Here is a 24,630-nt window from a genome sequence, read left to right as displayed (position 1 = left end):
GTTTGTAACCTTTCTGTTGTTGTGCCTAAAAAGTCCAAGCTCTCTGTATCCAATTTTTTTCCAAGTCATCAAATGTATTCTTTTACAAACTTTTACTCAAAAAATCTACTGGTGTATGGCCAGCCTTTACTGCATGTTCCCCTGCAGGTACATCACAATTAAGGTATAAGGCTTGTGTGCATATGAATGGTGCTTAGGGCAGTATTTCCTTCCTTACACAATAACCAGTTAAATTGGGTAGATTAAACAATTTCAGGATTATGTTATAGTTATAGGGAAAACTTTATATGGGATAGAAATGGCTCCAACAGCCAATCAGGTAACGGCGACAAAGCAGATTACTATAGGCTGACTGGCAAGACTCAGAGGAAGGTAAACCAAGACACTGCACATTGCTGCCAAAATAGCTCATGGAATACCACTTTCTTTCAAACTTCTCCTTATTGGACGAGTTGACTTTAATATGAAAGCATGAAATTGCAATGTTTGCCTCATCACATAATAAGTGGCATCAAGACCTGATCACATCTGGTTCAAACCTCTTCTCTTCTATCATTCTCCCCTTCTCCTCACTATTCCTAGTCTCACTCTCTTCTTTTAAACCTTTGACTTAAAGTGGATCTTTGCCCACCTCACCCTCCCCTATTTTTTTCCTCCCCCACTTACCAAGTGGTGTGTTGTGCACATTTCAGATACTCACCCACCCAGCAGATTCAGCCTTGTCCCGCTGAGATCATCTTGCCTTCTGCCACCGTTCAGTCCTGTGCCACCAAGTTGCTTGTGATGTCATTGAGAGGCCCGCTGGCTCTTCTGGGTTCGTCCAGTGGCGCTAGGCCCATCCCTTTCTCCTTTCTGCATGAAGTGTTATGTCTTCAGGGATATGTGATGTACATATCCCAGGAGGCACAGCGACCACTGAGCATGTCATTCGCCTAGGTGAGTAAAGTGTTTGGGGGTGGGCTGCAGGTTTTTCATAAAAAAAGGTAAATAAAACAAAACAATAAAAAGACAGCACTCTTCATGTATCAGAAGGGATAAGGATTAGACTGGAGGGAAGTTTAGTCAGAGGGTGAAGATCCGCTTTGCATTACTGTCCTTTAGAGCTGCACGATTCTGACTAAAATGAGAATCACGATTTTTTTGCTTAGAATAAAGATCACGATTCTCGCGGTGTAACATCTTCTTTCACATTATGCAAAAAAATTGGGCTAACTTTACTGTCTATTTTTTTTTAATTCATTAAAGTGTATTTTTTTTTTTTAAATTGCGTTTTAAAAAGCGCTGCGCAAATACGGTGTGACATAAAATATTGCAACAACCGCCATTTTATTCTCTAGGGTCTCTGCCAAAAAATATATATCATGTTTGGGTGTTCCAAGTAATTTTCTAGCAGAAAATGATTTTTACTTGTAAGCAATAAATGTCAGAAAAGGTTTGGAGTTCTTTCCTTTGATAAAAGAACGAAAAGATACTTTGTTTCTACTTATTCCTGTTGTGATAAAACTTAGCAGGCTGCCTGGATTTTTTTTTTTTGTCCAGCTGTGAGAACTCTCTGCACTTGTTAAAGCGGAGTTCCACCAATTTTTTTTTTTTTTTAAAGTCAGCAGCTACAAATACTGTAGCTGCTGACTTTTAAAATATGGACACTTACCTGTCCAGGGCACCTGCGATGTCGGCACCCGAAGCCGATCTGTCCCTCGGCTCTCGGGTGGAGGCACCGCCATCTTCGGTAAGGGATTTAGGAAGTGAAGCCTTGCGGCTTCACAGTCTGGTTCCCTAATGCGCATGCGCGAGTCGTGCTGCGCGATCCGACTGGTCCCTGCTGTCTTCTGGGACCTGTGCGTCTCCCAGAAGACAGCGGGGGGGATGGAGGAGGCGACGGATATGGCATAGATATCTGTGGATACTGCGGCAATCTATGCCCGGAAGTGGGAGCAAATACCTGGATTATACAGGTATCTGCTCCCCCTGAAAGGTGCCAAATGTGAAACCGGAGGGGGGAAGATTCCAAAAAGCGGAAGTTCCATTTTTAGGTGGAACTCCGCTTTAAAAAGAGTCATGACATGCTGTTTTGAAGATCGGGAAGGGAAAAAGATTGCGATTTTGATTCTTAACGATTAATCGTGCAGCTCTACTGTCCTCTAAATTTTAGATTGCCTCCACTTCTTGTTCTGTTCACACATAACCCTAATGCCCCATACACACGATCAGACTTTACGACAACAAAACCGTGGATTTTTGTTCGAAGGAGGTTGGCTCCAACTTGTCTTGCATACACACGGTCACACAAATGTTGGCCAACAATTACGAACGTGGGAACGTGGTGGCCTACAAGACATACGACGAGCTGAGAAAAAGGAAGTTCAATAGCCAGTGTGGCTCCTTCTGCTTGATTCCGAGCATGCGTGAACCTTTGTGCGTCGGACAAAGTTTTGTTGGCGGAAAATTTGAGAACCTGCTAGCCAACATTTGTTGGCGGAAAGTCTGACAACAAATGTTCGATGGAGCATACACATGGTCGGACTTTCAGCCAACAAGCTCACATCCAACATTTGTTGTCGGAAAATCCGATCGCGTGTACGGGGCATTACTCTTCCACATGGTAACTCCACTTGGGGGATATTTATTTATTTTTTAATCAGTAAATAATTTTAATAAGTCACCACAAGTAAAAGAATACAAAAGGCGTACAGATCAATATCTTCATACAACAATAAGATAGATTCAAGGGGCGTGACCGGAAGTCGACCTGCATAGATGCCTGAGCTCCTAGCTCTCTCATAGCCCACAGCTCAATGGCCTTTTAAGGGGACTGTTTACACCCTTACATAGGTAGATCCAGGAGAACTCGCTCCTCTAAAGCACGGGGATGCTCCCAACCTCCTCCCGGGTCTTCTACAAACTATTTCACATCGCCTCCCATGCCGCCCGGTGGGACAGACAAGATGGTGCCGTCCGCCTCCACCTCCTCCACACGGGCCCCTCCACAGCCTGCCTTTCAAGCTCCAGCTCCAGCTCTGGGCACTTCCAAGCCTCTGTGGCCAGCATCAGGCAATCATCCAGCACCGGCGGACACAGTGAGTCTCCCCCAACACGCTGACTATCTGGCGGCAGTGCCACACGAGACACGGGCTGCTGCACTGAGCCAGATCCCCGCCTTGTACACACAGTGTACGGATGCCTTCCCGAGGCTGTTGCGCACAGCATCGGACCCTGGCTTAAACGTTGGAGGACCCAGCTCTCCCTCTCCGTCTATGGAATCTGAGGACTTCTCACCTCTGCCAGACCCCACACACTCCCGGGACTCTCTAGCCTCACAGACCGGGCCTCAGGGGGGACTCACACTGCATCCTGCCTATTCCTCTGCTCCTGCCTCCCCTAAATCACAGAGGCAGTCCCGCTCCAGAGACCCCAGCCCTTCTGGGAGAGGAGCTGATCCCTCTATTACCTATGCCCAGGTCGTCAGCTCTTCTGCCCCCACACAGGGGGGCCCAGCAGTGCAGGCCTCCTCACCTTCCCAAGCCCTGGTGTGGTATGAGCCATGGGATCCTCCAATGTGGCCTAACATCCAGGCCCCGTATGCCACCACAGTGTGGCCTCTGCTACCACCTTCCCCCCACACTTACAACCACAACAAGTGACGGTGGGCCCTCATCATCAAGTGCCCCCCTCATGGCAAACATACCTCCAAGCGTTACCGACTAAAGAGGACTTTAAACAACTCATAGAAGATGTTGAATCCACATGCCTTCCAGAGATTCACACACTGCAAGTAGATTTCAAACACCTAGCAGATAGAGTGGAGATGGCAGAGGAGGAAATTTAAGAGACCAAACTGGCAGTTCACCGCACTCAATTACAAGGTGTAGACCATCACATACTACTGAGAGATATGCAGCATCATGTTGAAGACTAGGACAGTTGGGGGTGCAGGAACAACATTCGTGTCAGGGGCCTCCCAGAATCAGAGGGTTCCGAAGACCTGCAGACTACCCTGCAAGCCCTATCCCCTACCAAACACATCGAGAGGGATAGGGATCACTGAGCCCTGCGTCCTAAGGGTTCTGCTTCCAAACCACACAATGTCATCTGTAGGGTTCATTCTTACCCCCTGAAAGAAGATATCATTCTACAAAAGCGCAAGCTCCTCCAACCCCTTCTCCGCATGCTACAGAAAGAGGACATCATCTACCATTGGGGATTCCATTTCAGTCTCACAGCGAGACATCAAGGACAATCTGACGTTCTGTGCTATCCGGAAGACCTGGATGCTTTGGACCTGGATGAAGAAGATGCACCTTCTTCTTCAGAGGCTCTGAAGAAGAAGGTGCTACCTTCAAAACGCGTCAGCCAGCAGCTGCATGTCTTGTCCGTAGGTCTGGAGACTGCTAACGGTGTATCCATTATCACCATCAATAGACCATTATGCGCGATTTTTATCTACCCTTGTGAGTAGTATTTTTACGTTTCCTTCTTTTAATAAACTTTTTTAAAGATAATGCACAAGGCCGGTGCGCCCTCTCTTTTCTGTTTTTTGTCTGCATGGAAGGAACTTAGTTAGTCTTGTGCCCTACGGGCCTCCCAGATTCTGTTAACAATGTATGTTGCACTCTATGTATCTGGTATTGACCTGATTCTCTCTTTTTTCCTAGTTTTCTTTTTCTTTCTTCCGTTTCCCATCTCCTGGCTCACCTTACGGTCCTTTACAACCACCCGAATCTCCTCCTGGAGATGGTGCACTCCCGGCTTCTGTACCATGGTATCCCTCTATCCAGATGGATCAGATAAGTGCTTTTATGCTTGCTTTTATCCAGCACCGTGGCTAAGGTTATGTCACTAAATGTCCATGGCCTAAATTCCAACAGAAAGAGACACCTGGCGCTTAGAGAACTCAGGCAGTCGGGGGCAGATATCATCCTGATTCAGGAAACCCATTTTAACAAGGGGGACTCCTTCGCATTCGCTTCCAAACACTAACCTCAGGTCTACCAGGCGTTTAATCCCCACAAACATGCCGGTGTAGCCATACTTTTTAAACAAAGATCTCCATTCACATGCTCTGAGTCCTAAATTGACCCCCGAGGACATTTTATCATCCTATGTGGTCAAAGGCAGGAGCAGGCAGTCACCTTCTGCGCCTTATATGCCCCAAATGTCTACCAGATCAACTTTCTAACTAGATTATTTGCCCGCCTCTTTCGAACACCAAATGCATTCTTAAATATAGGAGGGGACTTTAACCTATCTCACTCCACGATTCTTGATTGCCACGTGGTGAACCCACGGGACTCACAAGCCCGAGCCTCTGGAGACTCGAAACTCTTTCGTCACCTCACTAGACGATATGCTCTTTTTGATTCCTGGTGGGTTCTCCACCCTGGTGGTCGACAGTATACGTTTTATTCCCCCCATCACCGTATGCACTCACGTGTTGATTACTTCTTCGTCAATAACGCCTTGTTACGCATGCTCCGGTTTGTGCAGATACTCCCAATTTCCTGGTTCGACCACACCCCCATCCTACTCACACTGGATTTAGACATCCCTAATCGCAAGCCTTGTCATTGGTAGCTGAATAATTTCCTTTTACAGCACCTTCCCTCCAAAATAGAATAAGAAAATACACTGAAACTTTATTTTGCTGAGAGCAACACTCCCGATGTATCCCTTTCCACCCTCTGGGAAGCCCATAAGGCAGTCCTCCGAGCTCGCTGCATCGCGCTCACTTCTGCTATAAAAAAGATGCTAGGACCATCAAATTACAGACTGAAAAGGAATTTAGGGCCCTCGAACTTTGGCTACAACTCTCCCCATCCTTACCCCTACTTAAAAAAATCACCCGTCTCCGTATGACTCTCAAAGACCTGGCACTAGGTCAAGTGGAAAAAGCCCTGATTAGGCTGAAACAATTATATTACGTCAAGGGTAATAAGTCCCACTCCCTATTAGCTAGAAAACTGTCTGAACGCTCCCACACGATTACTCCACATCAAAATAAAAACTGTCTACTATCCCATCCTCAAGATATTGCTCAATCTTTTGAGGAGTTCCCTCACAACCCCCCCCCCCATCTGATTGACCCTATGAATCATTACCTAGAGCGGAGCGGAGTCCCTCAACTACAACCCTTGGACCTCCTCCCCCTCAATGCACCCATCACAGAGGAGGAATTCACATCGACCATTAAAGCTCTACCCACACGTAATTCCCCTGGTCCAGACGCTCTATCTTCGAGTACTATAAATCTTTTCTGCCCCTACTGATACCGCGCATGTGTAAACTCTTCAAAGCCTTCCTTCAGCAAACCCTCGTTCCTTCAGACATGCAGAGATCCTTCCTTACTTTGATCCCAAAGCCAGACAAGGACCCCTCCTTATGTGCTAGCTATAAGCCCATAGTGCTTCTGAACTCTGACCTGAAAATCTTTAATAAACTTCTCTCAATTCGCCTGAACGCGGTCTTACCCTCTTCAATCCACAAAGAACAGGTGGGCTTTGTCCCTCTCCATCAGGCGGGAGACAACACAAGAAGGGTCATAGAGTCAATTGACGTGGCAAATAGGGATGGCTTGGAGTCCTCAATACACTAAGCTTAGATGTGGAAAAGGCCTTTGACCGTCTTGGCTGGCCTTTCCTGTTTGCCACGTTATGCCATATGGGATTCTGGGGGGCCTTTTCTGCGGGCTTTTCTACACTTTTATACCAATCCTACATCCCAAGTAAAAAAACACCTTTCCTCTTTTCCCACCAGGGATGCCCACTCTCGCCTCTATTGTTTGCGCTATGTGTCGAACCCCTGGCAGCATCCATTCGCAGAAACCTAGCCATACGGGGTATACCGGTTAGGGGGAAGTAGTTTAAGCTGTCACTGTTTGAGGACGATATCATATGCACCTTGACTCTGCCTAGGATTTCCCCCCCAAATCTGCATGCCGAGCTTGACACCTATAGGTCCCTCTCGGGTTATAAAATAGATGCAACTAAATCGGAGGCCCTCCCGATTATTATCCCTGCAGATGAAGTCCACCACCTGCAAATGTGTTTCCCCTATACTTGGAAGACCTCTGCCATGAAATACTTGGAGGTTCATATCACCCCGACCTTTGCCACCCTATATCAAGCAAACTTCCCCCCTTTTTTTAACTCCATAAGGGAACTAATATAAAAATGGAAGACTCACCACATCTCCCTCTTGGGACGCGTGGCCTCTGTTAAGATGACCATTCTCCCTAAACTCTTGTACCTATTTCAAACACTGCCTATCCCCGTCCCTTATGCGCACTTGAGAAAATTCCAAACGGATCTGATACCTTTTGTTTGGAACTACAAGAGGCATAGGATTTCCCGATCAGTATTAATGGTGTCCTGCTCTAATAGGGGATTAGCTTTCCCTAACCTTGTAAAATATTACCAAGCGACCCAACTGCGTGCTTTAACCTCCTGGTTCCCTCAACGATCTTACAGTAAATTACTTTGGAATGCGAATGTGGAGGTGGACCCCGGTAGGCTGTTGGGATCTATGTTTCAACTCAGATTGCTCTGGCGCAAACTGTCTCGCGAACATGAGCTCAACTCTGAAAAATTGCTGTTGACCTCCTTCCTCTGCAACCCCAAGGTGCCTGCTAGTCTCACCCACCAGATGTTTTTGCCCTGGATGACACGGAACTTATTCCACGTTTGACACTTGGTAGACCCTAGATCCCGTAAATATATAACATTTACTGAACTTCAGGAAAAATATGCGTTACCCCGCCAGGTGTTCTATGGATATCTGCAAATACGCCATTATGCCCAAACCAATACCCCAAATTTACAATTCTCAGCACCATCCCCTTTGGAACGCATAATACTGGAGGGATCCACACAACAGGGCCTGATCTCCGACATATATTAGCTACTTGATACCTATTCCAAACCAAACCGGGGTAAACATGCCTATATGCTCTCTTGGGAAAAGATATTGGGTGAAGAAATCCCTGAGATGACGTGGCGGATGATCTGGTCCCAGGTGGCTAAGAGCTCCTTTTGCACGCTCTTTTGCACGCTCTACAAGGAAAATCCATTATTCCTGTTATTTGACTGCGGACATGGCCCACAACATCTACCCATCTAGCTCCGATCAATGCTGGCGACAAAGGTACCCTTTATCACATCTACTGGAGTTGCCCTTTGATAATGCCATTTTGGCATTCAACCCACCATTTGTTGGCCCGCCTCTTTAAGGTCCCAGGCCCCCAGGACGCCGAAATACTTCATGCTTGGTGTGTCACCACTACAAATCGCCATACCATATAAGAAGCTACTTAAACACATCCTTACTGCTGCATGCTGTCTGGTTGCTCTCAACTGGAAGCAGCGCTCCCCACCTATCTGAGACGACCTGTATACCAGAATAAAGGATGTGGAGCTAATGGAAAAAATGACAGCTAGATTACAGGATAGGCTGGAAATACATGATAGGGTTTGGGAGCTGTGGCATCTTCGGGAGGATCCGTCGTGAGCTGGTGGATGAGCTACTATGTTAATTCCCCACTTCTATCTTATTTTCTTTTCTCTGTCTCTCCCTCCCTTCCTTTTCTTCTTTCTTTTCTCTTAACCATCATTTTATATCCCATAAGTTTTAACCTAAACTATGGCAAACTCCATCTATAGTTTGACAGTTCATAGTATGGCCTAGCAGTGATATTGCGTCATTTGCTACTATACTGTTTGTACTCTTGTATATTGTACTATATCCTTGTTTTAGTATTAATTGGAGTTTATTATGTTCTGTTTTTGCTCTTTTCTCTGCTGAGATAACTAATAAAACTGTTATTTGAAAAAAAGATAGATTCAAAGTATAAAGGACATCAAGGTAAATGAGCAAAAGATCAGAGCACAAAAATTGTGTTATGCCGCGTACACACGGTCGGACTTTTCGTCTACAAAAGTCCGACAGCCTGTCCGACAGACTTCCGGCGGACTTTCGGCGGACTTGCAGCAGACTTTCTAACGAACGGACTTGCCTACACACGACCACACAAAAGTCCGACGGATTCGTACGTGATGACGTACACCGGACTAAAATAAGGAAGTTCATAGCCAGTAGCCAATAGCTGCCCTAGCATGGGTTTTTGTCCGTCGGACTAGCACACAGACGAGCGGATTTCGGGGTCCGTCGTAGTTACGACGTAAAGATTTGAAGCATGTTTCAAATCTAAAGTCCGTCGGATTTGAGGCTGAAAAAGTCTGCTGAAAGTCCGGAGAAGCCCACACACGATCGGATTACCAGCCAGCTTTAGTCCGTCGGCGTCCGTTGGACTTTTGTAGACGAAAAGTCCGACCGTGTGTACGCGGCATTAGACTATCAGTTTCTGCATGGTGGCACTGACATAAAAACATCATCAAAAGGAATAAAGAAAAACAAGACTAAAAGAACACAAAGAAAAAACCTGAAGAATACCAGCAGTAAGCTTGTAACATCCCATTCACTTGCTATCTCAAAAAATATATGAAATTAGCAATCCTCACTGCGGAAGTAGAGTAATGTAGTAGCTAATGTATATGATCAATCAGTTAGTGTCTCAGGCTAAAAGAAATACCTGCAAATCAGTTAGTGTCTCAGACTACAAGAAATAACTGCTACCCTTGGGGTATATATAACTGCATACCCAGAAAAGGTACTTTCTTTTGTATACAGTGCCTTGCAAAAGTATTTACCCCCCTTGGCATTTTTCGTGTTTTGTTGCCTCACAACCTGGAATTAACATGGAGTGTTTGCAGGAGCAGATCCGGGGGGGGTGAAAATTAAGCGACAGGCAGGAGGGTGGATCAGTCAGTGGGCCGACGGGAGAGCCGGCGGATCAGTTAGCGGGGGCTGCGGACAGGCCAGCTTTCTTTGCTCCCCCGCCCGCCCGCTCACCTGCCGACTGGCCTGGGAACAGGCCAGTCGGCAGGTGAGCGGGTGGGTGGGGGAGCAGAGAGATGACATCATCTCTCACCGCCTGCCCTGCTCACCGCTCTCCTGCCCTCACTGTGCAGCCGCGAGCAGCAGAGAGATTACATCATCTCTCTGCTGCCTGCCTTCAAGCTGGGACAAAGCAAGTGAGAGTCTGCACCGTGTAGCAGTAGCAGGCAAGTGACATAGCAAGTGACAATCTGCATCTGGTGGCAAGGTGACGTGGCAAGTGACACAGCAAGTGACAATCTGCATCTGGTGGCTAGGTGACGTGGCAAGTGACGCAGCAAGTGACAATCTGAATCTGGTGGCAAGGTGACGTGGCAAGTGACAATCTGCATCTGGTGGCAAGGTGACGTTGCAAGTGACACAGCAAGTGACAATCTGAATCTGGTGGCAAGGTGAAGTGGCAAATGACACAGCAAGTGACAATCTGCATCTGGTGACAAGTTGACGTGGCAAGTGACACAACAAGTGACAATCTGAATCTGGTGGCAAGGTGACGTGGCAAGTGACACAGCAAGGGACAATCTGAATCTGGTGGCAAGGTGACGTGGCACATGACACAGCAAGTGACAATCTGCAACAATTGGCAGGTGACGTGGCAAGTGACAATCCACAATGTGTGACAGGTGATGTGGCAAGTGACAATCCGCAACTTTTGGCAGGTGACATGACAATTGACAATCTGCATCTGGTGGCAGGTGATGTGGCAAGTGACAATCCACAATGTGTGGCAGGCAATGTGGCAAGTAACAATCCGCAATGTGTGGCAGGTGACGTGGCAAGTGACAATCCGCAACTTTTGGCAGGTGACATGACAATTGACAATCTGCATCTGGTGGCAGGTGACAATTCGCAACATGTGGCAGGTGACGTGGCAAGTGACAATCCGCAACTTGTGGCAGGTGACATGGCAAGTGACAATCAGCATCTGGTGGCAGGCGACAGTTGCAAGTGACACACTCAGGGCTCCCACTGATTCTGCATAAGGGTGAGTTGAACTATTTTTTTTTTTATATTCCAATGTAAATATAGAAATAGTGCACTTCAATCATCCTGACATCATATCAACCATGGTGCCATGAGGATTGAAGCGACAACACCAGCCATTTCCACGATAAATTGCCTGCAAAAAAAACTATTTTCTGGCAGTGCCCCTCCCGAGACTAGACTCTGGCTCCGCCCCTGATTGTTTGAGGATTTGCATCATTTAATTTACATTTAATTTAATTGTGAAGCAAAAAACAAATAGGACAAAATAACAGAAAAAGTCAATGTGCATCACCCCCCCTAAAGTCAATACTTTGTAGAGCCACCTTTTGCGGCTATCACAGCCCCAAGTCGCTTTGGATAAGTCTATATGAGCTTGCCACATCTTACCACTGGGATTTTTGCCCATTCCTCCTTGCAAAACTGCTCCAGCTCCTTCAAGTTCAATGGTTTGCACTTGTGAACAGCAATCTTTAAGTCTGACCACAGATTTTCTATTGGATTGAGGTCTGGGCTTTGACTAGGCCATTCCAACACAATTACATGTTTCCCCTTAAACCACTCAAGTATTGCTTTAGCAGTGTGTTTGGGGTCATTGTCCTGCTGGAAGGTGAACCTCCGTCCTAGCCTCAAATCACACACAGAGTGGTACAGGTTTTGCTCATGAATATCCCTGTATTTAGCACCATCCATCTTTCCCTCAAGTCTGAACAGTTTCCCAGTCTCGACTGCTGAAAAACATCCCCACAGCATGATGCTGCCACCACCGTGTTTCACTGTGGGGATGGTGTTCTTTGGGTGATGTGATGTGTTGGGTTAGCGCCAGACATAGCGTTTTCTTTGATGGCCAAAAAGTTCAATTTTAGTCTCACCAGACCAGAGCACCTTCCTCCATACATTTTGGGAGTCTCCCACATGCCTTTTCACAAACTCAAAATGTGCCATTTTGTTTTTTGCTGAAAGTAATGGCTTTCTTCTGGCCACTCTGCCATAAAGCCCAACTCTATGGAGTGTACGGCTTATTGTCCTATGTACAGATACTCCAGTCTCTGCTGTAGAACTCTGCAGCTCCTCCAGGGTTACCTTAGGTCTCTGTGCTGCCTCTCTGATTAATGCCCTCCTTGCCCGGTCCGTGAGTTTTGGTGTTCGGCCGTCTCTTGGCAGGTTTTCTGCTGTGCCATGTTCTTTCCATTTGGTTATAATAGATTTGATGGTGCTCCTAGGGATCATCAAAGATTTTGATATTGTTTTATAACCTAACCCGGACTTGTACTTCTCAACAACATTGTCCCTTACTTGTTTGGAGATTTCCTTGGTCTTCGTGGCAGTGTTTGGTTAGTGGTGAATCTTGCTTAGGTGTTGCAGCCTCTGGGGCTTTTCAAAAAGGTGTGTATATGTAATGTAAAATAAAAAATAAATAAAGTGCGCTAATTATATGAAAATACACACATAGATGTGAATACATGTGGGTAGTAGTAAAAACCACAATCTACTGAGAGCAAGTAAATGACTCCATGAGTGGTAAAAATATATAAGTGCAAAACATAAAAACTCAAATAAAAAGAAGAAACAAAAAATGTGTACATGTGAAATACAATGATATTAATAGCATGAAAATCTGAAAATCAAACAAACTCAGTCCATGGGTTCAAATATAAAAAGTTCATCAGTGAAAAGAAGCTTCCATCCACTATACAGCTCAGCAGCAACTAATCCCCCTATGAGTGGATTGACAAGGGAGAGAGATGTGCAGGATGGTGCAAATCCACTGGCGGTGACTCCAATAAGTAAGAAAGTGATAAAGGTGGACTCTTACCCTCCGTGTTGGACCCCCTCCTTGGCAGGGTCTATCAGGCATGCAGATTTTTGCCCTCTGCAGGGACCATGTAATGAGAAGATCTCCCCAGCAGCTGTTAGGAATGTTGTCTCCGATCCGGGCTGGTCCAAGTGAAACGCCTGGAGAGGGGGGAAGGAAAGCTCTCTTGCTCCCAGTGTGGCAAAGGAAAAAACAAAAGAGCAGAGCTCCAATAGTGTAAAAAGTTTCGGAATTTATTAAATAAAAGTACAGACCGCAACGGAGAGTGCACGCTCCGTGAGGTGAAAATACAATTAAAAACAAGCCGGCATATAAAAATCGTAATAACCCGTGCATAACATGGGGCAATCGTGACGGCTTACAACGTAGCCATGCCCTACATGTTTCGTCATTAGTAGACGTCTTCAAAGGGGCCCCATTGAAGACGTCTACTAATGACGAAACATGTAGGGCATGGCTACGTTGTAAGCCGTCACGATTGCCCCATGTTATGCACGGGTTATTACGATTTTTATATGCCGGCTTGTTTTTAATTGTATTTTCACCTCACGGAGCGTGCACTCTCCGTTGCGGTCTGTACTTTTATTTAATAAATTCCGAAACTTTTTACACTATTGGAGCTCTGCTCTTTTGTTTTTTCCTTTGCCACACTGGGAGCAAGAGAGCTTTCCTTCCCCCCTCTCCAGGCGTTTCACTTGGACCAGCCCGGATCGGAGACAACATTCCTAACAGCTGCTGGGGAGATCTTCTCATTACATGGTCCCTGCAGAGGGCAAAAATCTGCATGCCTGATAGACCCTGCCAAGGAGGGGGTCCAACACGGAGGGTAAGAGTCCACCTTTATCACTTTCTTACTTATTGGAGTCACCGCCAGTGGATTTGCACCATCCTGCACATCTCTCTCCCTTGTCAATCCACTCATAGGGGGATTAGTTGCTGCTGAGCTGTATAGTGGATGGAAGCTTCTTTTCACTGATGAACTTTTTATATTTGAACCCATGGACTGAGTTTGTTTGATTTTCAGATTTTCATGCTATTAATATCATTGTATTTCACATGTACACATTTTTTGTTTCTTCTTTTTATTTGAGTTTTTAATGTTTTGCACTTATATATTTTTACCACTCATGGAGTCATTTACTTGCTCTCAGTAGATTGTGGTTTTTACTACTACCCACATGTATTCACATCTATGTGTGTATTTTCATATAATTAGCGCACTTTATTTATTTTTTATTTTTCATGGTATACACAGATATTGGTGTATTTTGTGTGCAGCTTTTACCTTTGACCTTTTTTGCTCTGCAGCGCAGTTTTTCTTTTTATTTTTGAACCTTGTATATGTAATGACAGATCATGTGATACTTAGATTGCACACAAGTGGACATACTTTTCACTAATTATGTGACTTCTGAAGGTAATTGGTTGCACCAGAGCTTTTTATGGGCTTCATAACAAAGGGGGTGAATACATACGCACATGCCAATTATCATTTTTTTATTTCTAAAAAATAGTTTTATGTATATATTTTTCTAATTTTACTTCACCAACTTAGACTATTGTGTTCTGATCCATCACATTTAATTCAGATTAAAAAAGCGTTGAACTAAAGGCTGTAATGTAACAAAATAGGTAAAAAGCCAAGGGGGGTGAATACTTTTGCAAGACACTATATGTTCCTTGTACCTAATTATATACTGTTTACACCACTTAATCATTTATATACTTATTGAATATTTGTCAACTATGTCTTTTCCTAAAAAGGAGCTGGTGTCTCATGTACTGATTGGATAGATTGATATCAGCGCAGCCATTGGTTCCCGCTGCTGTCAATCAAATCCAATGATGCAGGCGCCGGGGCCGAGTCCTGATTTCTCTGTCAATGGACGCAGAAGCAGGACTCGGGAGCGCGCTGCACGGGTGTCCACCGAAGGAAATCGCTTCTCCGATGTGGGTACTCAGTTTGGGGAAGAGCTACTAGCACTGCTGAGGGACCCCAGAAGAGGAGGATTGGGGCCACTCTGTGCAAAACGAACTGCACAGTGGAGGTAAGTATGACATGTTTGTTATTTAAAAAAAAAAAAAAACGCAAGGGTTTAGTAACCCTTTAAAGGTATATACCATCTTTTACAAAATATTATAAATGCACCCACATTTTTAAAAATGTGCATTTTTAATCATTAACATTTCAGTTTGCAAAGCATTGCAACTGTGATCAGTGGATTGTGGGTGTAATGTACAGGCTCTTGTAGACTGTTCCTCCAGCTACATGTCCGTACCAAAGTACGGACCTTTTTTTATGGGGCTGGAGAAAGTGATGTCACCACACTTGTTGTCCATTAAGAACTACGAGTCCCTCTGCCACAGTGGCAAATGGGACTTGTAGTCTCTCCAATGATCGATCATGTGAATGGATGATGTGGCTGCATGTGGTTCCACCAAATTCAAAAAAATGGCAGAAGCCTGAAAGGGAAAAGAACCCCAAGATTCTGTAAGGTGGGTGGTGGTTTGGGGGTGGGGGCTGTTACATAAAACATGGTACAAAAGGTGCAATTGCATTGGTGAAATACCTGTACTTGGGTCCCTGGGTCTGCACATCTGCTTTGGACATTATGAGGTGGTCCCACTCTCCCAGTTGAGTTTTCTTCATTATATGGAAAATGTAACAGGAAGAGTTGGAACACCCAAAACAATCAGGTGAACTGGAACAGAGTCTGGAATTACTGCAGGCAGATGTCGGAGAATTCAAGACATACAACTTCAGAGCCTAACAGCTCACAATGCTAAAATATCGTATTTGTGTTAATTACACTTAGCTGATCTTTTTTCACATGACTATCCAAAAAAAAAAAAATAATAATAATAAACAATCTATAGGTCCTCCTCAAATACAGTAAAAAGCCAGCATGCTAACGGAACCTTTCTATGTAAGTGACTGTTTGGTAAGGCCACTTTTTGTTGTGTCCGGGAAATTAGTTTTTTCTCACGCCCTTGTTACAAGGTTCAACACCCAACTACAATTTGTGAAAGCATCTTTACTCAAGACTCCATTTCATACAGCACCTTTCTTTACTTAACCTAACTAGATTATCTGGTACATGCCAAGTATAATCCCTAGCCTTGATGTTTTCTTTAGGTAGGGCTGCGTGTTATTGTTTTATTCAGCAGGAATTGGCTCAGCGGTAAAGTGTTGTTATTGTGAATCTAAAGCCCTGCCTGATGTGCAGAGGACTATTGTCTCCATTGTCATCTTGAGACCTAGTCTGTTTTTTTTTTATTCTCTTATGTGCCATTCGCAAATATCTTCTTTGGCTTTTTAAAACAGGAAGAAACTTATTTTCTTTAGAAAGTGGTTTCAAGATCTTTGGTGTACAAATATAAGCTTATTTAAGCTTCAGTTGTATAGGAGGACCCAGTGACACTAAAATATTCAAAGAAATGTTAAAATGTTGTGTTGCTGGGAAACGTCTTCATCAAGGCATCTCAAACAATAAAAATGAATGTGTGAAAGTTATAAAGCTGGGTAAGAAAAACTACCCATATATGAAGATTTTTATTTCTTCTGAAATTGCATAGCATAAATCAGCCTAAAGTAGATCCAACACCAATCACTAAAATCTCATGTAAGGCTCCATTCACACTTGTACAACTCCAAAGTTGAACTTTGAAGCAACTTTGACACAACTTTGGATGGGTGCGCCTTGGATATGACTTTGGCTTTGACCAGTAATAATGGATGACTGTTGCACAACTGTTGCATTGTATTACATTCATGTACCACTTTCATGCAACCTTTGAGGGCTAACATTGAAGTCTATGGCCCTCAAGTTGCATGAAAGTCGGACCAAAGTAGTGCATGAACTCGCTGCACATATATGAACAGTTACCATTGGAAAACACAACTTTTATTGATATCCTAAGCTGTATGACAAGTTGCACAAGTGTGAATGGAGCCTAATGCCCCGTACACACGGTCAGATTTTCCGATGGAAAATGTCCGATCGGAGCGTGTTGTCGGATATTCCGACCGTGTGTGGGCTCCATCGGACATTTTCCATCAGATTTTCTGACACACAAAGTTGGAGAGCAGGAGATAAAATTTTCCGACAACAAAATCCGTTGTCGGAAATTCCGATCGTGTGTACACAAATCCGATGGACAAAGTGCCACGCATGCTCAGAATAAATAAAGAGATGAAAGCTATTGGCCACTGCCCCGTTTATAGTCCCGACGAACATGTTTTACGTCACCGCGTTTAAAACGATTGGATTTTCCGACAACTTTGTGTGACCGTGTGTATGCAAGACAAGTTTGAGCCAACATCCATCGGAAAAAATCCATGGATTTTGTTGTCGGAATGTCCGAACAAAGTCCGACCGTGTGTACGGGGCATAAGACTTATGCCCCGTACACACGGTCAGATTTTCCGACGGAAAATGTGTGATAGGACCTTGTTGTCGGAAGTTCCGACCGTGTGTAGGCTCCATCACACATTTTCCATCGGATTTTCCGACACACAAAGTTTGAGAGCTTGCTATAAAATTTTCGGACAACAAAATCCGTTTACGGAATTTCCAATCGTGTGTACACAAATCCGACGCACAAAGTGCCACGCATGCTCAGAATAAATAAAGAGATGAAAGCTATTGGCTACTGCCCCGTTTATAGTCCCGACGTACGTGTTTTACGTCACCACGTTCAGAATGATCGGATTTTCTGACAATTTTGTGTGACCGTGTGTATGCAAGACAAGTTTGAGCCAACATCCGTCGGAAAAAATCCTAGGATTTTGTTGTCGGAATGTCCGATCAATGTCTGACTGTGTGTACGGGGCATTAGTATTATTTTTAACCGCTTCAATACAGGGCATTTTCACCCCCTTCCTGCCCAGACCAATTTTTAGTTTTCAGCGCTGTCGCACTTTGAATGACAATTGCGTGGTCATGCAACACTGTACCCAAATGAAATTTTTATGTTTTTTTCCCCATAAATAGAGCTTTCTTTTGGTGGTATTTGATCACCTCTGCTGTTTTTATTATTTGCGCTATAAACAAAAGAAGAGTGACAATTTAAAAAAAAAACACAATATTTTTTACTTTTGCTATAATAAATATCCCAATTTAAAAAAAAAAAAACACATTTTTTCCTCAGTTTAGGCCGATATGTATTCTTCTACATATTTTTGGTAAAAAAAAAAATCGCAATAAGCGTATATTGATTGGTTTGCGCAAAAGTTATAGCATCTACAAAGTACGGGATAGATCTATGGCATTTTTAGTTATTTATTTAATTTTTTTACTAGTAATGGCCGCAATCTGCAATTTTTTTAGTGACTGTGACATTGAGACGGACATATTGGACACTTTTGACACATTTTTGGGACTATTCACATTTATACAGCAATCAGTGCTATAAAAAGCACTGATTACTATGTAAATGTGACTGGCAGGGAAGGGGTTAACACTAGGGGGTTAATCCAGGGGTTAATTATGTTTCCTAGGGAGTGATTCTAATTGTAGGGGGCAGGGACTCAAAAGGGGAGGAGACCGATCGGTGTTCCTCTGTACTGAGAACACACCATCGGTCTCCTCTCATCTGACAGGACGTGGATCTGTATGTTTACACACACAGATCCACGGTCCTGCTGTGTTCGCAGGCAATCGTGGGTTCCCTAGCGGATATCGCGTCCACCGGGCACGAGCACAGGTTTCCGAGCAACGCGGCGCGCGCGCCTCCCAGACAGCCGGGAAGCCCAGGACATAATATGGCACCTGCCCAGGATGGGAGACCGCTCCTGCAGACATCATATTACTATAGCTGGGTAATGAAGTGGTTAAAAGTAATTTTCAATCCTCCTAAATTTATAGGATTCTTTAAAAAATTACCTGGTGATCCTGCTACGAAGGTCCTTGTTCAGCATTTCCTGTTATGGGGAAACAACTGTCTTTCAATTGTACTCCTAATTGAACAGTCTGCCAAACTTGCCCTTTGCACAGGGTTCAAGTGGTTGAGCCAACAGACATCACGCAGGTATGGCACACCATTTTCACAATTCAGAAGACGGTCCTGAAAAATGATGCCATGCGGTTAGGACAGTGGTCATCAACCTTGTCCTCAGGGCCCACTAACAGGCCAGGTTTGCAAGATAACTAAAATACATCACAGGTGATATAATTTGCTGTTCAGTGATTGCAGTATAATAGTCTGCATCTCCCCAAGGTTAGGTTAGTGGGCCCTGAGGACAGGGTTGATGACCACTGGGTTAGGGTATATAACCACTTGTATTTCCATATAGGAATATACAGTATATGGTTACATTATATGTTACTTCTCCAACAGAGGACAATAAACATCTGCCAACTATGTTCCAATCAATTTTTACTAATTGTCCTTATATTTGACACTCCTCTGTTGAGATAATTTTGTGACCCTGCACATATGGGTACCCTAAAGCAAATCCAAAGACAAAAACGTTTTACATTTTTGAATAGAGTAAGGCCGGGAATAGAATAGGGATTAGTGAAGGCCCCAGTTAAATCATCTATATATTATTGGAAAGATTTGCCTTCACTTCTCGTAGTGTACATAAGAGGTTAAAAGGAAATCTCTCCACAATGAGGGAATCATTTTGGGAACCAGCAATAATTTAAACTATGAGTGGTCCTGGTCCAGCATCCCTCCGCCCCGGAAAAAAAAAAAATGTTGGCCGAAGAACACCTGCATTCAATCAGATGGCCAATTCCTCTAGCCAGACTGTTTAGTGTGGCATGGAAATATTGGTCAAAAGAAATCGACACCCCTGGAATATTTTCTGTCCTGGTGACAACTCAATATGTTGGCATTTTGGTTACTTAGTCTGAGTGACAATGCTCACCAGGACAGAGAGAGGATTAAACACCACCAACCCCCCCCCCCGCACACACACACAAAAAAATTGACAGGGGCTTTAATCCCTCCAATCCCTCACCACTCTAAAGCTAAAGAAATAACGTTTTGGAGTGAGATATACTTTAAGACAAATTCTTTATTGCTACCATAGCTTTAAATTAAAACAAAAAGATTACATCTGAGCTCTATGAAAACCAAGTGACAAAATTTGCTCCAAGAATGATCAAGTATACTCCTTTCTTAAAGCAAACCTACATTTTGCCTATGAGGAGCAAAGCAACAAGTCCACATTAATGCCATGGTCCAAGCTGCACAAATGTACATTTTCTTCGCTCCCCATCACTCTGTTTAGCCACTAGAAACAAAGATGAACAAGCCTGTAGTCACTACAGTTGGAGCTTACACAGGGCTGACTCTCTTCCTGGCCACATGTGACATCCCTGGGCCAGTCACCAGCTCTGTCACATGGAATGAGTCACATGATCCTCCGTACCTGGAAGTACTGGGTGTTTTATTTGCTTCTGGAAGCTGCAAAGAGCAGCAAAAGAATGAATGCTGCTAAGGAAGGAAGTTATCCACATAAACCTTTTATTTTGCTCTATGTGTGTACTTTAAAGGGACAAGAATGCAAAAAGGTGCCATTGCTGCCATACTGTTGAAGGTACATGGGGCCATTTGCTTCATCCTTCCTATACTACTTAAAATGGTTGTAAAACATAAAAAAAAAAAATTAACCACTTAGAGCCATTATTTTTCATTTTTTTAAATCTTTTGTTCACATATTGCAAAAATCATTTTAGGCCTGAAGATTACTTAAAATCCCCCAAACATTATACATTTTTTGAAAGCAGACACCCTAGAAAATAAAATAGTGGTAGTTCAAATTTTTTGTGTGACATGATATTAGCACAACAGTTTATGATATACAAAATGTCTGTACAAAATAGACTAAAGTCAATTTTAGAGCATATAAATGCATTAAATTATGCCATGTTTTGTAAAAGATAAAAGATGATAAAATTGTGTCCGTCGGTAAAGTGACACTTTAAAAGCCCCTACAGGTCATTAGTTTTGAGTTACACAGGAGCTCTTGTGCTAAAAATATTGACCTCAAAATATTGATTTTATGTGTATTGATACACATGCATGGCAAAATGTAACGCCATTTTCAGACGTAGGCGCCCCAATGCATGCATTTTCGTATGTCTGTGGGTGTATATAGGGGCCTCTAAAATTTTCTTTGCTTTTTTTATTTTTTATGTCTCTTTAAATGTTTTAAACCTTTTTTTATTACATAACTTTTATGGATATCACATAGGGGACCAATAGTCCCCCCCCATGTGATAGCATACAGGTGATAGGTTCTCTTTATGAGACACCTGGAGTCTATTAGATCCTGTATGTCTCCTCTGTACTGTCAATCCCAAGCCGGGCTGTGTGCATTTATAGACACACACAGCGTGGCTCGGTGGCGCACTACCCCCCCCCTCCTCAATCTCAGGATTTGACTGACAGCAGCAGGAAGCACCTTTCAATCATATTTTAACAGGTTTATAATTATAAAACCCATTTCCTTGGTGTCCTTTAGTAAGTGGGAATAATCTTATATATAGCATGTTTATAAACAGAAACCTTTATGATTTCTGTAAACTGAACATGACAGTTATAATCCACAGACCCAGGATAATAGAAGAGGCTTCACTGAAACCTTTTGTTGGAATCTAAAACATACCTAACATACGTGACATATTTATGTGAGTTCTGTGGATGTTGTTTTTTCATAGTGCTTCACTGAGAGTTGAGTATTTGCATTCAGAAATAGTGTTAAAAAACCAGAAGGTCTGGATCTCTAGTGTGAAGACTAGGAGGATACGTGTAAAATGTCAGGCACACAATGTCACTTGGTCGCACGTACAAGACTTGAGAGTTATATCTTTCTCTATGAACACCACCATTCAAGATGTTATCACAGAGGACACATATAGTATTGTCTGATAAAATCCAATACTTCATTTTTGTTCACCGTGAGTATGTCTAAAACCCGCAGCAAAGCATCAAGGAATGTATAGGGGTGAAGCTCTGAAAAACAGACCAAACAAAACACAACACAAACCCTGCTATAATATAGAACACATAGTACATAGCTTTGGTGTAGATGATGCAATACAAAACTACTCATATAGGTGTCCATTTATAAAACAGAGATCGGCCGTGATCCTCAAGATCATGGCTGATCTCTGGGGTGTACCGGTTTATGTAGCTAAGATAAGGAGCAGAGAACATGTTCTCCGCTTCTCATCACAGTACATGACCGTTCTGTCACAAAGGGCCATTTATAAAAGTGAGATCTATAGATCTCACTTTTATATATATATATATATATATATATATATATATATATATATATATTAGTGATGCACCGATACCAATTTTTTTACAACTAATACAAGTACCGATGCTTTTCTTTTTAGTACTCGCCAATACCAATTGCCGATACCTACCACAACTGTTTTGTTTTCACTTTAGCTGTCAGCAATGGTACAAAGCATTTACAGATGAAATACATTTTTATTTTATTTTTATTTTGCGCTTTTTCAGTGTAAAATGTGTAACTATATGTTAATATATATGTGTAAAAATATTAACAAAGCAAACAAAAAAAAGTTGTGAAGAACAAAAAAAAGCAGGAAAATAATAATCAACCACTTAATACCAAATACCATAACAATACCAGGCACTTAGACACCTTCCTGCTCAGACCAATTTTCAGCTTTCAGTGCTGTCGCAGTTTGAATGACAATTGCGCGGTCATGCTACACTGTACCCAAACTAAATTTTTATCATTTTGTTCCCACAAATAGAGCTTTCTTTTGGTGGTATTTGATCACCTCTGCGATTTTTATTTTTTGCTAAACAAATAAAAAAAGACCGAAAATTTTGAAAAAAAGAAAAGTTTTGCTTTTGTTTCTGTTAAAAAAAATTGTAAACAAGTAAGTTTTCTCTTTCACTGATGGGCACTGATAAGGCAGCACTGACAGGCACTGATACGGCGGCACCGATGAGGTGGCACAATGAGGGGGCACTGACGGGCATTGACGATGGGCACTGATATGCGGCATTGATAGGCGGCACTGATTGGCACTAATGGGTGGCACTGGGTGGCACTGGTTGGCACTGATGGGCACTGATAGGCGACACTGATGTGCACTGAAAGGCGGCACTGCTGGGCACTGATGGGCACTGATAGGGTGGCACTAATAGGCAGCACTGATAGGCGGCACTGCTGGGCACTGATGGGCACTGATGGGCACTGATACGTGGCACTGCTGGGCACTGATACGCAGCACTGATATGAGGCACTGATAGGCATCCCTGGTGGCACTGGCAGTGGTAGGCATTGGAGTGGGCACTGATTGGCAGCTGCCTGGGCACTGATTGGCAGCTGCCTGGGCACAGATTGGCAGCTGCCTGGGCACATAGTGGTATTTCCCTGGGGGTCTAGGGGGCATACCTGGTGGTCCAGTGTGGATGGCTTCTCTGGTGGTCCTGGGCGGCTTCCCTGGTGGTCTTGGGTGGGATCCGACGGGGGGCTGTGCTGATAAACAAACAGCACAGACCCCCCCTGTCAGGAGAGCAGCCAATCAGCTCTCCTCTACTCGCGTCTGTCAGACGCGAGTAAGGAAAAGCCGATTACCGGCTCTTCCTATTTACATCGTGATCAGCCGTGACTGGACACGGCTGATCACGTGGTAAAGAGTCTCCATCAGAGACTCTTTACCTAGATCGGTGTTGCGGGGTGTCAGACTGACACCCTGCAACAATGATTGCCGCGATGCGCGCCCCCTGATCATGTCATATGACGTCAAGTCAGGAATATCAAACCACTTTGCCGCTGTCATTTTGTAATAGGGTGGGCGGCAAGTGGTTAAATGGAGGAGAATAATTAAGGATGATTAGAGTAAATTAAGGGTTAATAAGGGGTTAAACAGAAGAACATTTGTTCATCCCTTTGATCTGCAGATGAAAAAACAGAAAGATACAAAACAATGTTTCTTTTTATTTTAGTGTTGTTAATAAACATTGCTGGCTGCTTTTTTTTTTTTTTTGACAACTCCAATTAATGAACTTCTTTAACACTTCAGCTGTCAACAGGGGAGACCCACTGACCACCCTAATATAAATATATATATATATATATATATATATATATATATATATATATATATATATATATATATATATACACATACATATAAAATATATATATATATATATATATATTTATTTATTTACTTAGTTATCACATGTCTAAAAACATGGAATTACATGTTCTTTTAAACTTTAGTTTCACTTTTTGAACTGGGCTGCATCGTAATCTCACAATATCTCACAACAAGATTACAGGCAGCCCAGCCACATTTACACTAATCTCAGCCTTCAGAAGAGACACTTCTCCTCTGTTCTCCCTCTGAGAACTGAAGTTTTCAGCTTCATAAACCGGCTACAGAGGAGATAATTTTCTTCTGAAAACTGCAGAGAACTGAACTGAGAAAAAACTTCTCAGTTTTATAAACGTACACCTAAACCATTACAGAGCTATTGAGGAGACAGGAACAACAATAAGAAAATGTAAACAGCATTCATTTTATAGATGAGGATGATGCTGATGTTTTCTGTTCGACCGTGTCCAACTCTGTAGTTCTATGGGCCAGCTCTCCACATTTTTCAAATTTGTACTAGTTCTTTTAGATGTTTCTCGTGCTGACTGGTGTTGGCTTTATGGGGTTTCGTCATTAGGTTCTTTGGTGGTCTGGCTTCCTTGTGCTGCTAAGCAATCATAGTTAAAAAGGAAGTAAACCCATTGATTTAACTATTTAAAAAAACTGTTACATTCCCGGCACATGCTGGGAATGTAAGGGCTAGTTTGCACTTGCTTCAAAACATGGCTTCGGACATGCTTTGTTAAAGCTCTCTGAATGCCAGTCAAAGCTCCTGTC

Source organism: Aquarana catesbeiana, linkage group LG03 (genome assembly GCF_042186555.1).
Source record: "Aquarana catesbeiana isolate 2022-GZ linkage group LG03, ASM4218655v1, whole genome shotgun sequence".
In the NCBI taxonomy this organism is placed as follows: Eukaryota; Metazoa; Chordata; class Amphibia; order Anura; family Ranidae; genus Aquarana; species Aquarana catesbeiana.
This window is presented reverse-complemented; position numbering follows the sequence as displayed.